The sequence below is a fragment of the Cavia porcellus genome, unplaced genomic scaffold (assembly GCF_034190915.1).
Source record: "Cavia porcellus strain 051 isolate PalLab524CR breed Dunkin Hartley unplaced genomic scaffold, mCavPor4.1 scaffold_10, whole genome shotgun sequence".
NCBI classification, from domain to species: domain Eukaryota; kingdom Metazoa; phylum Chordata; class Mammalia; order Rodentia; family Caviidae; genus Cavia; species Cavia porcellus.
The window spans coordinates 68444029-68458250 of record NW_026947493.1 but is presented as its reverse complement, the minus strand read 5'-3'; the positions used below and the strand labels follow the sequence as shown (position 1 = coordinate 68458250).

Here is a 14222-nt window from a genome sequence, read left to right as displayed (position 1 = left end):
GGATTCCAGTGTCAGGGTGAGGTGCAGCCATGGGAGACACCCAGAGTCAGAGAGCCAAGTTTAAACTGGCAGGAGGCACCTGCGGTGTTGTAGACTGAACAACTCAGGTCCCAGTCTCAGAAGGAGAAACCAGGACGAGCCTGAACTTCAGTGGAGACAAAAGAGCAGGCTTGCTGAGATCAACTAACACCCCGCTATAACTCTACAGCAGGCTTGCTGGGATCAACTAACGTGTGTCTGGATACTGTCTGGTCCCTCTGTCTACCAATGACAGCAGAGACATCCTTGAAGTGAACATTTCTTTCTTTGATTTTTTTGCTTGTTATTATTTTTATACACGTATAGACATTGTTCCTAGCTTTATTTCTGTTGTTTTATGCTGTTCTTATTTATGTTTTTTGTTTCCCTCTTGTTTTCTTCACCAGTTTCTCAAATCTTGTATAATCTTCCTCTGTCCCTTAGCCTTTCTTCTAATTTCTTTCTCTTCTTCTATTTCTCTATTTTTTCCTCAGACCCCTTTTTAAATTTCTGCCCTGAAAGTAAAGTCAACATATTTAGGAGACATTAACTGTACATAATTTTCTGTTTTGTTTTAGATGTTGTTAATTGATTATAAAACTTCATTTGGTTAAAGGAGCAAACTAGTAGTTACCAAGGGTTGTCATTTTCTAGGCTATTGTTCCTTATGTTATTGTTATTTTTTTTTAATTTTATTTAAGGAGAAAAAAAACAGAAAAGGGTACAAGTTATACAGAATTTCAAAAAAATAAACAGTAGGAAATCACTAGTTAATAGATTACATATTGTCATCTTAGTTGTTCAAGTTACAAAATTAAATCATATAAAGTGGACATTCAAACAGGGAGACTGCAAACAGTTCTGTTCAATGATCCAACAAAACTCAGTATTATGGTTATCTATCTTATATGCTTAAATATACATGCAGTTATATCCTTTAGAGCACTTTCTTTTCTTCTCTTTTTTACAATGACATTGACACATTTTGGGTTTTATTACTCCCACAGTTCTTATTACTTTTTTTTGAAGAGCATAAAACCAAATGTGACATAACAAAACAGAGTCAGTCAAATCAGAAGGATGGACATAGTACATAATGTAAAAACAGAACACAAAGTGATCAACAATAGTTACCATAATGCCTCTTGCTATCTTAAAAAGAAATGCCTATATCATCAGTTATCATAAAATTGAACAAAACAGTAAAGAACAAAACCAATAAAACCAAAACATTGGAGACATTACAAGACTTCAAAAGAAGATAATAGTCAAACCAGAATGGGCATCATAGTGAATCTTATTGTCTTCACAGTTGCTACTTATACTCTCAACCTTGGTACTATCAAACGAAACAGAATAGAGTAAAAATCAGTGCAAACAAGATGATGAGAGCAATACAGGGCTTCAAATCAAGTTAACAAGAAATCAAAGTGGGTTAATATAATATATCCTGCTATTTTTTATTTATATTTTCCCTTAATTAAAAAGATAAAAATAAAAAATAATAAAAAAGGAGATTGAGATAAAAGAGGACATAACAACAAAACAGCACAGGTCAGAACATAACCATTTAAGCAAAACAGTGTTTCACCACAAGATATCCTGACATAAAAGTAGTTGCCATAGTGTCTCTTTCCTTGAAATTGAGTATAACTTCATATACTGTAGCATTGAACATATCAAGACAATGTAAAACCATTCAATAGAATGACAGTATTACAGGGTATTTAGAACCAACTAACAGAAAATGAAAATAAAAGCTTTTGTTTATATTATCACATATAATAAAATCCAATAAGATACAACATGTTAAGACCGCTGGAGACAGAAGAACAAAAGCTTGATGGAACTTCAAAACAAGATGATATTAAAAAAAAAACAAGATGATATTAAATCAGCATTAGCTATTATGATATCTTATTTTCTCCAAAATAGCTGTTCCTACCATCTCTGCCTCATTTCTGTTGAGCTCTTTTTCTGTCATTACTTGTCAGTTTGTCTTCTTCATTTCACTTTCTGCTCCATTCATTGTGGCCTCTCTGCCACTGTTTCTGGAATCCTGATACTTGTCTCTTTTAGAATGTCCTGCAGTATTCTCTGTAGAGTTGAATTGGTGGTTGCAAATTCCCCTACTTCCTCTTTATCCTGGAAGCACCTTGTTTCTCCCTTAATTTCTAGGGACAATTGTACAGGATATATCACTTTTGGCTGGAAGTTATTGTCTTTCAAAGCTTGAATTATTTCACCCCATGCTCTTGGTGATTTGATGGTTTGTGGCAAGAAGTCTGCTGTAATTCTGATGGGTGTTCCCTTGTAAGTGATCTGTTTCTTGTCTCTGACAGCTTTTCATATTCTGTTCTTATATTGGATTTCTGGAATTTTGATTATTATATGCCTGGGTGTAGTTCTGTTTGGGTTGTAGGTAGCTGGGGTCCTGTATGCCTCATAGATCTGAGTATCTTTACCTTTTCCCATATTAGGGAAGTTCTCCTTGATTATTTCTGTGAATAGCCTTTGCAGTTCATTGGTTTGTGTCCCTGTTTCTTCCTTTACATTCTTAATTCTTAAGTTATAGATCCTCTTGTCATCTTCTAGCCTTTGTATTGTTAATGCTTGTTTCCTTGTTACTTTTAAGAAGTTTTTCCTTTCATGCTCCCACATTACAAATCTGTCCTCCAGTTCAGATAAACTATCCTTTGTTTCTTGTAAGCTGTTATGCCAGCTTTCAATAGAGTTTTTAGTTTCCTGGTAATCTCTTTGAACCTGCTTCATGTATTCTATGTTTTCTCTGTTTTCTTTATCAAACAATTCTCCCCTTTTTTTCTGTTTTCCATTCCACCATCTGTTTTTTCTTGGGAGGTGCTTAGCATTTCTCTAACTATTCTACTTATATCTTGCTTTACTTGGTTAAATACTTCATTTCTGAACTCGTCTATGAGGTCCTGGAGATATTGCTTTATGTCTATTGGTGCCGTGCCTGATATTGTATGTTTTCTGTCCTCATTCTCCTTTGCATTTACCTTTTCTGGATCAGGGTTCTCAGGATTGGGGACTGAGGACCCTTTTTTATTGCTTCCTCTTCCCATACTTTTTGTTCCTTCCATATAAGCATATATAGGAGGCACAGTTTCTTTCTTTGCCAGTTACAGTTTGTTTGAATCCTGCCTGCTAGGTGTTCCCGCCCACTGCAGTGTACTAGGGAGACACAGACCTGGGCAGCCTATGCTGGGCCCGCCCCTCCATGTCAGTTAACCTACTGAAGGCTTCACTGCATTAGGGTACACTGCTAGGCACAGGGACCTGGTTTGGGCTAGCCTACTGGATCTTAGTCTGTGGCGTCACCCAGGTCAAGTGCTCCGCACCAATCCCGCTTGAGAGGGGAATATGTGACTGAAGTCACTGCAGCGTCCTGTTCTGGCTAGTCTGCCCAGAACCGGAATGTCCTCTGTTGGAGCCTCCTCATCTGTAGGAGGGTCCTGGTTCTTCTCACTCACCACAGGTCAATGCAGGGCTCCCTGCCAGCTCTGTTCTCAATTTGGTTCATGGATTCCTGCTCTCAGAGCCTTCACACCTGTGTCCCTGCTGTGCCGATTCAGATGCAGCAGTGGCGGCAGGAAATTCAAGGTGCGGGTTCCAGCTTTGGCACTGAGACTTTAGCTGTTCCAGTCGTAGCACCGGGATGGCATTTCCAGATGGCTTCTCTCAGCTTAGTTCGTTCCTGGGTCGGCAGGGTATATCTCCCCCTGCTTAGGACTCCCCACACCGCACCATCCCTGGAATCCAGAAGTCCCACTGTTGTTATTATTGACTGTACTACTTTAGCCAAGGTGACATAATTGTTCTAATCAGTTCTTCTTCCTTGTATGTCAAGACTGGGATTGTCTGAGGGTCATAAACAATAATATAGGCTGGTACCAAAAATCCAGGGGCTAGGCCAAATAGGCAGCAACTTCTTATCCCCAGTAAATTAGAGATGCAAATGCTGCAACACATTCAAAAGCAAAAAACCAGTTACACCTAGAATAGAAAATGAGAAGACACAAAAGTGAAATGCAACCCCAGACCTCCGCCTTGCCCAAGGCAAATCCAGGGGGCAATAAGATGGAATGGTTTGAAAGCTACCACCCTGAACTCTCTGAAAGGGTAGCAGTGGAAGTAACATAATAAATGAATAAAGATCCAGAAAAAGTCAAGTTAGGAAAAATTTCTCAAATAACTAAAGAGATGATGACTATAATTAAGGACATGGTTAGTGAATCTAGAGTAAATACAGATTAAGAAAATAGAGGAGCTTAGGAAAATGATGGAAACTAGGAATCCCAAATATAGGAATGAAATGGAATCCATGAAACATATTCAAACATTTCCAGGAGATTAACACATTTTTCTAGAAAGTATGCACAGCAGAATCAGCAAATGTGAGGACAGAATATCAGATCTAGAAGACAGATTTGTGGTTACTGATCAAGAAAGGTTTATTTTTAAAAATAGCAAGGGATCATGAAAAATCAACCCAACAACTGCTAGATGATACAAAATGAATAATAAGATTGATCAGAATCAATGAAAAAGCAAGAGATAGTGCAAATGACATACAAAATCTGCTTACAGAAACATTGGCAGAAAACTTCCCAAGCAGGGGGAAAGAATTTGACAACATGTAAGTGAAACATATAGAACTCCAATTAATCATGATCAAGAAAAATCTATACTAAAGTGTTAAATAGTCAAGAGTCTAGAAATTCAACACAAGAACAGAAAAAGAAACAAATCACATATAAAGAAAAGTCCATCAGAATCACAATACTTCATAACCCAAATTCTTGAATTGAGGAGAGCATGCAGTGAAGTATTTCAAGCCCTAAAAGAAAACAGCCTCTAACCCAGACTGATGTACCTGAAAAACTATCTTTCAAAATTCAAGGAGAAATAAAATATCTCCATTACAAAGAATGCCTGAAGAAATTCATTACCTCCAAAACAGCACTCTAAAATGCTCTGAATATTATCCTAGAAAAAGATAACGAAGATTACAACTCCATGAACCCCAATAGAGTGAATCACCCAGGAAAGGTGAGAAATTAAAGAGTGGAAAGAATGGGAAGTAGCAATGGGAAAATAATATGACATGGATAGATCAATACATATCAGTTATAGCTATCAATGTAAATGGTCTAAATTCACCAGTCAAAAGAAACAGACTGGCAAAATAGATCAAAAAGCAAGATCCAACAATACGCTGCATACAAGAAATGTTTTGAAAGTCATAGGAACCCACAAAAAAAAAGAAAGGAGGAGTACCTATTCTATTTGCAGACAAAGTAGATTTCAAGCCAAGACTAATCAAGAGAGAAAAAGATAGTCACTACATACTTGTTAAGGAAACAATCGTAAATATATATACATCAAGTACCTGCACACCCAACTATATAAAACCGATATTAATAGACATTTTTAAAAATCAGATAAGCACTAATACAGTAGTAATGGGAGGCCTCAATAGCCCATTGTCATTAATAGATCAATTAGACAAAAAAATCAAGAAATATCAGAACTGAACCAAACTTTTGAACAAATAGATTTAGTAAATATCTACAGAATATTCCACCTCACAACCTCAGAATATATACCCTTCTCAGCTTCACATGGGACGTTCTCCAAAATAGATCACATACAAGCTCATAGAGCATGTGTAAGTAAGTGCAAATAAATTTGAAATTATCCCATGCATATTATCAGGCCACAATTGCAATGACGTTGAAAATCAATGGCAAAAGAAGCCACAAGAACTTCATAAACACCTGGAAATCAAATAACACACCTCTGAACAACAGATTAAATTAAAGAAAAAATTAAACAGTTTCTGCAGTTAAACAACAATGCCAATACAACATACTCAAATATATGGGATGCAGTGAAATTTCCTCATGAGGGAAATTTATAGCAATGAATTCTCACGTTAGAAAAACACAGCAAGCTCAAATGAACAACCTAATGTTGACCCTCAAAATTCTAGAAAAAGAAGATCAAGTCTAGCCCAAATATCTTACAAGGGATGAAATCATAAAGATCAGCACAGAAATAAATGCAACTGAGACTAACAAAATAATACAAAGGATCAATGAATCAAAGAGTTGGCTCTTTGAAAGCTTAAACAAAATTGGCAAACCCTTAGCAACCTTATCCAAATGAAAAGGAAAGACTCAAATCCATGCAATTTGGAGTGAAAAGGCTGAGATAATAACAGATTCTTCAAAAATGCAGATAATCAATACCTACTTTGAAAACTGTATTCTAATAAAATGAAAAACAGAAGAAATGCACAGATTCCTAGACACATGAATTACCAAATTTGAGTCAATATATAAATAACTCAATGTCAGTCAGTGAAATTGAAGATGTATTAAAAACCTATCAATAAGGAAAGCCCAGGTCCTGACAGATTCATGGCTGGATCTTCTAGAAATTTAAAAAAGATCCATTGCCAATATTCCTCAAATACTTCAATGAAATTGAAATAGCATTAATACTCCTAAACTCATTCCTGAAAGCAAGCATTACCCTGACACAAAACCATAGAAGGATCCAACTAAAAAAGGGAACTAGAAGCTAATCTCCCTAATGAACATAGATGCAAAGTGATCAATAAGATACTGGCATATAGAATGCAACAAATCATCCAGAACATTGTACACCAAGACCAAGTAGGATTCATCCCAGGGACGCAAGAATGGTCCAACACACACACAAATCAATAAATGTAGTACACCATCATAACAGAACTCAGGCCAAAAAATACATGATCATCTCAATGCAGAAAAAGCATTTCACACAGTCCAACATTTATTCATGATAAAAATCCTGCAGAAAGTAGAATAAATGGTCTTTATCATAATCTGATAAAATCCATATATGGCCAGGGATATACTTCAGCAGCACAGCACCTGCCTAGCAAGCATGAGGTCCTGAGTTTAAGTCCTGGTATTAAAAAAGAAAGGTAAAAATCATCTATGACAAACCAACATCTAACATCATACTAAATGGTAAAAGAACTAAACACTTTCACTCTAAATTTTGATATCCACTATTATCACTCCTATTCAATATAGTTCTGGAAACATTAGGCAGAGCAATTAGACAAGAAAAAAGAAATAAAATGAATAAGAACAGGAAAGGAAGACATTAGACTATCATTATTTGCAGATGATGTGATACTCTACATGGAAGACCCAACAACTCCCGAAGACCTCTAGATTTAACAACCAAATTCAATAGCATAGCTGTATAAAAGTCAACACTCAAAAATCATTCCTATACCTAAATAACAAGTCACTAAGTGAGAAATTAGGGAAATAACACTATTCACAGTTTCACCCCCCAAAAATTAAACACTCGGGAATCAATCTAACAAGGAAATAAAAGAACTTTACATTGAGAACTGCAGTATTTAAAAAAGAAAAGGAGATCAAAGAGGGTATCAGAAAGTGGAAAAATGTCCCTTGTTCTTGGGCAGGAACAACCAACATAATGAAAATGACCATACTTCTGAAATTGTTGTACAGATTTAATTCAAACCTGATTAAAATAACAATAGTATACCTTACAGATTTAGAGAAAACAAACCTAGTTGTTTGGAACCAGAAGAGACCTATAATAGCAAAAGCAATTCTGTGCAACAAAGGCAAGGCAGAGATATCACAATCTCTGATTTAAAACTATACTACAAAGCTACTATAATAAAAACAGCATGGTTATGGGGGAAGAGTGACCTGAGGATCAGTGGAACAGATTAGAAGATACAGAAATAACTCCAAATATACTCAGCCTTCTTATTGTTAACAAAGGATCCAAACACTTTCATTGGAAGAAAGATAGCCTTTTTAATAAATGGTGCTGGGAAAATTAGCTTTCTTCATGCCAAAGATTAAAATTAGACCCATACCACTCACCAGGCACTAAACTAAAATTGAAATGGATCAAAGATCTAAATATTAAAACAAAAACACTAAAGATGAAGGAAGCTAGAATAAGTAGAACTTTATAGACATAAGTATAGGAAAGACTTTATGAACAAAACCTCAGTCACACAGGAAATATCACATAGTATCAACAACTAGGATCTCATCTTGCTGAAAAGCTTTTGCATAGCAAAAGAAATTACCAACAAAATGAAGAAACAACCCACAGAGGGGGAAAAATATTTTGCCAGCTATTCCTCAGATAAAGAACTAATATTTAGATATATAAAGAACTCAAAAAAATCCAACATGAGATCCCTCAAATTTAAAGACTGAGGGAAATCCAAAAATTGGCATCTGAAATGAATAGACACTTCTCAAATGAGAAAGTAGAAATGGCAAATAGATGTATGAAAAAATGTTTAGTACCACTGGTCCTTTGAGAGAGGCAAATGAAAACAATGCTGAGATTCCATTTCACTCCAGAAAGAATGGCTAGCAGCAAGAAATCAATTGTTGATAAGACTAGAGGAAAAAGAAACCCTTCTCCATTATTGATGAGAGTGTATAGTGGTATAACCACTCTGGAAACCAGTATGGAGATTGTTGAAAATACTGAAAGTAGAGATTCCATTCGACTCAGCTATCCCCCTTCTTGGCATCTTCCCAAAAGAATTAAAAGCATCAACTACAATAATATACGCACATGTTTGTAGCAGACAATTTGTAGCAACTGAATATTGGAAGCAGCCCAAATGCCCGTGAATGCATAAATAAAATGTGGATTTTTTTTATGCATGGGAGTACTACTCTGCCACAAAGAAGGATAGGCTCAAGACATTTTTAGGTAAATATATGCGCCCTACTCTTAAGCAAAATTAATTAAACACATATATTCAACTATCATATGGCTTCTCTGGTATGAGAAACTAAAAGGATAAATAAGGACCAAAAGTTTGATATTATTGGAAAACTGAAAGAAAATGTTCAAATGGGAAGTAGAACAAGGAAAAGAGGAGGGGAAATGAAAAGAAAGGAAAAGAAAAAAGGAATAGAAGTAAAATGGAGAGTAAGCTTTGTAAATAAGTGGGGAAGAGCGACTAATTGGAGGGGAAGGGAATGGGGAAAAAACAAGAATCAAGATCTATCGTGCACAAGTACAAACTCCCTATGATGAATGTGATCATTATGTATATCTCAATTGTACCAAAAATTTAATTTAAAAAAAGATAAATTATGTACAGGTACAAATTCCCTATGATGAATGTGGTCATTATGTATCAATAAAATTAGTTTTAAAATATATTTTTTTAAATCTTAAAAAAGGCACTAAAATGCAGTAGAATCAAATCCGGATTTGCACCTGTAATTGTTTCTCTGCTCAAAACAAATGATAAGATCTCTCTGATCTTCATCTCCACCATGAAGATAAAAATAGGACCTACTTGATAGACTGCTGAGTGGAGGAAATGAGATAAAAAGGGTAAAGTCTCTGACAGAATGCCCAAAATATAGAAGAACTTGAACATATTAGTAAAAACAGAGCTCAAAGCAATTCAGTTCCATAAACCTGAAAGGCAAAGATGGTCTTGTCACCTTTGGGGGCTGATGGTCCTTTCCAGTCTCTTGCTATCTTGTTCGAAGAACTGGCAAAGACAACCAGAACTTGGAAGTTTAACGTTTATTAAAGGTTAAAGAAGTGGAGAAGAAAAGAAATACAACTGAAAAAGTTGTAAAAAGAACGAACAGAGCAGGTTACCTGAGGAGCAAGAGGAAAATGGCAGTGAGGCAAATGGTGGCTGCCGCCCCGCATCCTTCTTCTGACCTTAGGTGTGGGCACTGGAAGCTGTTGTGTGCTGTGATTTGACAGGTCTTCGTGATTGGTGCATCACACTCTTTTGTCCCTCCTCCTCTCCATGATTGACAGGCCAGTCCCTACAGTCCAGTCTCATTTCTGCGCCCTAATCTCCTGCCTCATTTCCCTGAAAGATATAAATCCCCATCATTCTTTATGACTTGTTGAGGCAGTGTTGGTCTTGGTCTTCACGTAGCTACTTCTCACTGAAAAAGTCAAGAGGTCCTACCAGTGGTGTACTCCCTAAACACATTAGGATAATGTGGACAATGGTTAAACTGAGAGAAACCTGACAGAAGACAATGAGAAAGGAGGTAAGGTTTATATTTGTCAACAGAAGAGGGCTTGGTGATCCTGTCAGGAGCCTGTGGCGGCAAAGATGGACATTAGATCAGCTACCAATGCATATTTATGTGCCTCTGCTTACCTATATGTGAAGCCAAACTGGGGTCTTTCTTTTTGAAGAGAAATCCTAGATCTTTCAGAAGCGCACAGGAGCGGGGTCTTAGTCCTGTGAAAATTTGAATAATCACTTCCCATCTAGGTTTTTTATAAACTGCCATTGTGTTCCTGAAAGACAAACCAGAATAGTTCCTCGGGAACTGGGAATAAGCTTAGGGTCTGAGGAGGTTGCAAGACTACCCTGCTTGTGTCCCCATCAGCCTTCTCTTCCAGTGAATGACAGTGGCCTCTCTGGGAAGACAGATTAGGAGTTGAGTTAGCAAGCCTCCACTTTAGATTGCTGCGTGGACATTAGGGTGGATGAGGAACGGAAGTAACATCAGTCTCCCTCGCACACCCCGGTGTGGCTCCCCGCCTGCTCCTGGCCCTGCTGCTCTTGGGACGGTACACAGCTGAGAAGCACAGCATTCCTGGAGCCTCCAGACACCAGAATGGTGGGATACACCCACGAAGGCTTGAACATATTGAAAATAGATGGAAACACAGGACCTGGACCCGGAACTGACCCTCCTTGTTCAGTGACAAGCACAGGTGCCTGGTCTTGTCCTGGAAGTGGAAAGTGAGGACATTCTTATCACACCTCATCCAGCTCAGATGGGCCAGGAAGACAGCGTGGGAACCACTGCCTCCTTCTGCACAAACTGGGAGCCTTGAGTCATGAGAGCACCTCAAGGTTACCCGGAGAGGGGCTGGGCCCTTCACCTCTCTTGACTCTTAGAACTTGAATGACCCTGTAGTTGCTTCTGGAGTATTTCAGGCAGGGAAGGGGGTTGAGAGGGGATAAACTGTTCATGCTGGGGGCTCCTCAACTGAGAGGTGGGCAGCCAACTCTGGGGGAGAGCAATTCCATTGAGTCAAAACGGGAGGCATAACTGGGGGAGCTTCTGGGCTTTTCCAGAGATAAAGAGACATGAAAACCTGAACATAAGGAATTTCATTCCGCTTTCCATGTTTTTTGCAGAAATGATCTAACTGCAAAATAATATCATAATTTATACTACCATTTTGTATCCATCTTTCACCATTCCCTAGTTTGTACTTGACCTATTCTGTATTTCAGTAAGCTAAATTGTTTCTTTTTTAGATCGGCGGGATCAAATCTTTCCCACTGTTGAAGGATATGGCCTAATGGTGAAGACCCTGAAATCTGTTGGGTGCTTTTCAGGATATTTCCCATGACATGTCTTGGAGGTGGGCAAGTTTGAGACAGGGTCTTGTTCTGTGACTCAGGCTGTCCTTGAATTCACTATATAATGCAGGCTGCCCTTGAACTCATTGTGATACTCCTGTCTCAGCCTCCCAAGTGCTGAGATACAGGTGTGCACCACTACACCTGGTGCCATGGTACATCTTGAGAGCTAGGGAGAAAGAAAACTGGTCTGGGTCTTTCACCAGGCATCCTGTGCAGAAAAAGGAGACCCATGGAGTTCACTAAATCCCTTGTGATATTCAAGTGTGATATTAAGTAGCCCAGTTCAGTATAATGGCACATGAAAAACCAGATTTGCAATTTTGAAGAAAATCAAAACGGTTTCATCAGATCACTGATGCATGGGTAATGAAGATGACTCATTACGGTGAAATACATGTTTTCATGGCAGACGAGTGGTGTGGTTGGATGACGATGATGATGACAATGATGCGACTTTGACACTGGCCGTGTGTTCCTATGACAGTGAAGTAAGGCAAGAATTAATTAATACAGACACATAGTATACAGGCCACCTTGATTCAGGTGACAAAGAAAACAACAACCTGAGTACATACTTGACTGGTCAAAATGTTGTGAAATGGCCACACAACCAAAGGGAAAGATCCAATGTTAGAACTAGGTCTGAAAATATAGTGCAGATCTTCGCAGGGATGAATACTGGAAATATTGGACAGAATGCCAGCACTGCCATTCATGTTGGAAATTATAACAGACAAAATGATAAAAGATGCTGTGAAATACACAAAGGTTAAAATGCAGGTAAAATTTTCTCTATGCACTGATAGGAATGCTTAAAATGTATTTATTATGACATCTCACTAGCTGAACTGAAAGCATTCATAGATCTGCAGTACTTAGCATTGATTTCTCATGGTGATTGCAGGAATGTAAAAGACTTACGGAACAGTGATGGGTCAAGATGCGTTGTAAAAATTTATGCCCTTACAGGTGTGAAGATATTATTTTAATTTAGATATTTATCCTGGGACTCAGCCATCAGATCCTTATGTAAAGTAACAAACCAAATGATGTAAACAGACTCGTTGCTTCTATCTCCCAAACTAATCAGAATGTGACATGCAAAAATTGGTTTAGCATTTTCCAGTTGATGTTATGTTTGATAACAGAGCCCAAGTTGACCAGTACAGAAACTGTGCACAGCAACAAAGCAGAATTTCCAAATGAAAGGTTGCAATTTGAAAACAAAGACACTTATAGGGCAATATTTGAGTTTCAGAAAGATAAAACATTGGCCTCATACGTGGCAAAGAAAATCGAACTGGTGCTGATGATGTCATCACGTTACCGTGATGGAAATATTGATAGAGAAACCTCAATAAAATGGAAGTCTGAGATAGAAGCTTTCAATAACAAAACCAAACGTGGAGTAGATATTGTTTATGAGTTATGCAGCAATTATGATGTCACTTGAAATACAAAACATTGGCCAGTAGCTGTGTTCTACTTGATCCTAAAATAGTGTGGCATAGTTTGATAGTTTACAAAGGAAATAACAGAGCAAAATATCACAGAAACATTTTCTTAGAGGACTGGAACTCATGAGAGATCGTTTATAGCAGAGAAAAAACTTTCTGCCTGGGGAACTATGCAAAAAAATTCTGGAGCACACTGGTAAGCTGACAGGTGAACAGGTAGGAGCAGCATCACAAAGGCCTACTGCAACAACAGGAAAACAAAACATGTCAAATATGCCCTACAAGAAAGTACAGGAAAAGAGTGCACATGTGTGTGCTATCAGGGTAAGCGGTACTTATGTAGGGAACATGCAGTTGGCACATGTGAAGACTGCCTTGGGTGTGACCGTTGAAGCAAAACTTACTTCTGTGGCAGACTTTTGTTTGTGTTTACACTGCAGTTCACGTAGGTTTTTACTTTAGACATTATCTTTAGCTTTTATAAGCAAATAGACAGCTGACGTGAAAATATTGATGTCTATGCTAAGTACTTACCACATATTTGATATTTTATCTTATTGTAATCTTGTTCCCTTGCTAAGTAGATGTTATACAATATACTAGGAAGCTCCTGACATGTGTGGAGCGTGCAGTTATGAAGACTGCTTGGGTGTGACAGAGGAAGCAAACCTTTCTTTTTTCTTTCTTTTTTTTTTTTTTGGAAACAACTTCCTGCCTTAACCTCCTGAGTGCTGGAATTACAGGCATGCACCACCACACCCAGCTCAAAGCTTATTTTTGTGGTAAAGTTTTATTGGTATTTTCATTGTAGTTCATATAAGAATTTATTTCTGATGTTATCTTTGAGGTTTTGTAAGTAAGTACACAGCTGATGTGAAAATGTTGATGTTTATTCTAAATGTACCGTACATATTAAGAATTTACTAATTTATTTAATTGATATTTTATGTTCCTGTTAACCACACATTGTATATGACAGTAAGAACCTCCTGACAAAACAGCAAGTTCACCGAGTTGTCAAGTATGTCCTACAGAAAGGCCAGGAAAGCCAAAGACATGTGCTGTTGGCGTAAGCAGAGCCTGTGTGTATGGAATGTGTCGTTGTCGTGTGCAGGCTGCCATAAGTGCAGTAATTGAAGTAAAGACTGTTTTTAGAGTTCTATCGGCGTATTGGAGTTTATTTCTGATGTTCCATTTTAGACTTTGTACACCAAAAACCAGTCAATGTTGAAAATTTTGATGCTTTTTAAATAAACACCCAATACATATTAAAAACTCAA

At 37.6% G+C, this 14222-nt stretch overlaps 1 protein-coding gene across 1 annotated transcript in view; it reads left to right on the top strand.

Annotated features, from left to right (window-relative positions):
* Positions 1-14222, top strand: part of LOC106025864 (translation initiation factor IF-2) — a 17981-nt gene extending 3759 nt beyond the window's left edge. The window contains exon 3 of the mRNA XM_063257587.1: positions 11378-14222. The gene's annotated coding sequence lies outside the window, so the exon portion shown is untranslated. The remainder of the gene's footprint in view (positions 1-11377) is intronic.